Below are 4,084 nucleotides of genomic sequence, written 5' to 3' on the forward strand. Positions count from 1 at the left end.
TGAAAGACACTGCAGATGGGTGATCGCATTTTCCTCCCATTTGCCGAATTATGGCAAAAAAATGTTCTAGGCAATCCTGGTTCAACCTACAAGTTAGCAGATACGAAATTCCAAACATTTCTTTTAACATGTCAAAAAGTTTGGGGAGGGACTGAGATGAAATCATCAGTCCTTTTTGGAATTGATACATTTTGTTGCTGCCACAAACTTTCATTGCTGCCACAGTGTCTGTCATTCTAGAGAGTATGATGTCCTGCGTGCTTATATCTGTTCCATAGGCATTCCTGCTACTTTTTGCATCATACCAAACTCTGGAGTTAAAAACATCAAACCAAGCATTAGACAGCTCAATGAATTCGCTTGTGCACTTCCAATTCATAGAAGTTAATAACTGTTTTTCTCCAAAGTATTTCAATGCTTTAGCAGTAGTTCCAGAAAGCAACTGCACTGCTAATTTGACATTCATTCTGCTTGGCCCAGTTACATGAATGTGTTTATCAGACAAGCGGTGGGTGATTTTCAAGTCATGTTTGGCTCGTGCTATAATCTCGGTTACACAATCATGACTAACCTTGTTTCCATCTGCTAAAAGAAATCCAGAGTCCAGAAAATTACTTCTTATTAATTTAATAAGGTGAGGAGCATCTGCAAATATGTAAATTTTCCTTTCTGAATTCGCTGGATTTGAAAAACAGGTATTTTCTGTTGAGACTCCTAATGATTTCCAGAGTTTTACATTGGTGGGCCCAAGATCATTAACAATTGCAACAACAGGAAATCCAGCAAATTCTACATTAATAATGATATCTAAGAGAATTTCTTTTGTCATGGGAGAGTCAAAATCATAAAATACAAGTTGTTTCCAAGGTGCAAATAATCCTCTGATCATTGCACACTGGGCACTTTGTTTGGGACCATAGAGAATATCTTTACCCTTGTCATATGACCATTCTTTTGAGATGCTACATTCATCAAAAGATAGAGCACAAACTCGGTCTCGCTCTGGCATAGCCTCTGCTTTGAATTTAAGTAAATTCATAATAGCTAATAAAATTCCTGGTTCCGCATCCATTTTCCTGGCATGTCGATTTAATGTTGACTTAGATGGCAGGGGAAAGTTCCATTTTTCTCTTAGAAAAAAGTAAGCTTTTGGGCTTAAACTTTTCAGAGTTAGTGCTCGGCTGATATCGTCCTCACTCCAATTAGTAATATTTTTCTCAGCAAATATATGATCAATTTGTGAGCGTGAGAACATTTGGCTAAGATTCTTCTTGGCTATGCATATTTTGTCCTGAGAACACCGTAAGCTGTCTTGTAGTTTTCCTATTTCCTTTTCCATAGCATTCAACTCCTTTTCCTTCTTCATTTTTGCCTTGTGAAGAACAACTATCTTCGCTTCTCTTTCTGCAACTATTCTTTGTAATGATGTTCTATCTTGTAACAGCTGCTGAACCTGAAGGTGGAGCTCATTCTCCCCTACACTGTCATTCTCAAAGCTGGTTGTGGCATCATTCGGGGCTGCACCATCTGTAACATGAGAAATGCACAAATCATTTTATGTGGGTACAACAGTGGATATTAAAATATTCAATATTCTCTCTTTAATTTGTTGCAAGATTTTTTATATAGTATGTACTTGCAATACATTGGGGACAAGCAATAGCTTAACTTACCTTTGGTCTCAAAATGTTGACCCGTGTGAGGTGATGAGGTCACACAGCTGTCTGTGGCACCATTCTGGGCTGCATCATCTGTAACATGAGTAAGGCACAAATCATTTCATGAAAGCACATTAATGGACATTAAAATTCTCTCTCTCTCTCTCTCTCTCTCTCTCTCTCTCTCTTGTTGCAAGATTTTTTTATATAGTACTTGCAATACATTGGGGGCAAGCAATAGCTTAACTTACCTTTGGTCTCAAAATGTTGACCTGTGTGAGGTGATGAGGTCACACAGCTGTCTGTGGCACCATTCTGAGCTGCATCATCTGTAACATGAGTAAGGCACAAATCATTTCATGAAAGCACATTAATGGACATTAAAATTCTCTCTCTCTCTCTCTCTCTCTCTCTCTCTCTCTCTCTCTCTCTTGTTGCAAGATTTTTTTATATAGTACTTGCAATACATTGGGGGCAAGCAATAGCTTAACTTACCTTTGGTCTCAAAATGTTGACCTGTGTGAGGTGATGAGGTCACACAGCTGTCTGTGGCACCATTCTGGGCTTCATCATCTGTAACATGAGTAAGGCACGATGTAAAACCTTACCCTGTTTACCTTCTGCACTCTGTTTTGCTCGGTTACATCACAAAAACTCATGGTACTCCCATTTTCTTTCAGCCTTTTATTGAAGAAAACAATTTTATTTTTGGTATAACTTGCATAAAATGCATATGTTCGATATTAGTTAGTCATTAAATAATTCTTTAATTTACATGTTTTTATTATTATTTATCAATTTACTGAATTTTACTCTAAAGTATTTTTAATTTTAGAAATACCTCATTACCCCTCAGCAACGGCTTCATTACCCCCATGGGGGTAATTACCCCCAGTTTGAGAACCACTGCATTACAGGAACTCAATATTTCATCCCAAAGTGCCATCAAGGATAATGATAACATCCCTACACCGCCCACGGTATGCCAGTCAGCACCGTCAAATCTAACTTTAAATTCAAATCTAATTCACTTAAAAAAAAATCAACACTCACCTTGTTGGTGTGGCAGTAATATCGTTGGTACAGCTCCAGCCTTAAGTCGTCGTTGATTTTTTGGCACTGCTATATTGAGTAGTGTATACTTTAAACTGGTGGGCCTATATGAAGACTCCTCAAAGTGCGTGCAGCATACTCTGGCGTCGGTGTCATGGCGGCGGCGGCTATCATCATATTTACACGCCAGAACCCATTTCTTCCTTATTTCAGGGTCTTTTGGGATGCGGTGAAAAGTCAAATTTGATTTCCTATGTCTATAGCGATTTTCACACCCTTTAACAGCACATTTTTTAGACATGATCACTTATTAATTACGAAACATGCCCTCGCACAACTATCCAGAGCGCGTCCGTACACACAGGCAGCTGAACCACGACTGAACCACTGACGTCACGGCGTTCGCTGAGTTGCCACTTTTCACAAGATGCGCAGAAGTTTTTCACTTTTGTCATCCACATAACCCGACTTGGTAGTATATAGACTTAGATCTCTCTGACGTAAGTCGGGAGAAATAGCCAGCAGATTAATGTTATGATGAGGTGGGTTTTACAACTTACATGTGTTGAAGCTTGCCATTCCTCCTCATGGGGATGGTTAGGGTTGGGCAGGGACAGGGTGAGGACCAGCACTGAAAAATAAAGGGAAATTAATGTATTCTAATACTAGTTTATTTTGAAAGTTAAAATGAAGGTGAGGCAGTGGCCATGAGGTCATTGTCATTTAGGTAGTCGTGTGCTCGATCCCAGCACTTTCACCTTAATATTGTATGTCATCGCCAAGTGGCTCAAAAGTACCCACAAGCTTCCCGGAAGACTACCATCCAACCCGGGTTCTAGATTTTCTGCCTGGAAAGGATCAGTAATGATCTGAGGGTGATTGATGGCGCCACTATAAAACACCAGTCTGTGTCATTACAGGGTCGGGCCAACCAGCAAGCCCATTAGGACCGTCAAGTAATAGCCTACCTGTGCCACAGACAGATGTAAAAAAAAATAATAATAAATAAATAAATAAATAAATATTATATTGTAATGAATTATGAGTAGCCAAAGCACTTACTTAAAGTGAAGATTCACGTATCCATCCCTGTAGCGCAGACCATCCCGCTGGTTCCGTCCAGCAGCAGGTGCTATCTGCACAACAGGTAGAGGCCGTGCCCCCTCACCAGCCTCGTCACCCGCAGGATCCTCTTCCTCAGGTAAACCGATGTTACGGTCCTTGCATATGTTGTGCAGAAGAGCACACACCTCAATGATCCTGCACACATATGCAGGGGACCTAACCCTTATCTCCCCATGACGAATGTGGAATGGGCGCTTCCACTAGCCGATGCCCCTCTCCACGGTGCATCTGGTCCGCTTGTGTGCACT

At 40.5% G+C, this 4,084-nt stretch overlaps 1 long non-coding RNA gene across 2 annotated transcripts; it reads right to left on the bottom strand.

Annotated features, from left to right (window-relative positions):
• Positions 1-999: 999 nt before the first annotated feature.
• LOC126992023 (uncharacterized) lies at positions 1,000-2,350 on the bottom strand. 2 transcript variants are annotated; one of them, XR_007746090.1, is made up of 3 exons: positions 2,154-2,350; positions 1,674-1,751; positions 1,000-1,527 (listed from the first exon to the last, which is right to left on the bottom strand). It is a non-coding gene; the product is annotated as an uncharacterized LOC126992023 (long non-coding RNA). The 2 variants fall into 2 exon arrangements; XR_007746092.1 differs by lacking the exon at positions 2,154-2,350 and adding an exon at positions 1,910-1,976.
• Between the last annotated feature and the right edge of the window lie 1,734 nt (positions 2,351-4,084).

Source organism: Eriocheir sinensis, unplaced genomic scaffold (assembly GCF_024679095.1).
Source record: "Eriocheir sinensis breed Jianghai 21 unplaced genomic scaffold, ASM2467909v1 Scaffold385, whole genome shotgun sequence".
Lineage (NCBI taxonomy): Eukaryota > Metazoa > Arthropoda > Malacostraca > Decapoda > Varunidae > Eriocheir > Eriocheir sinensis.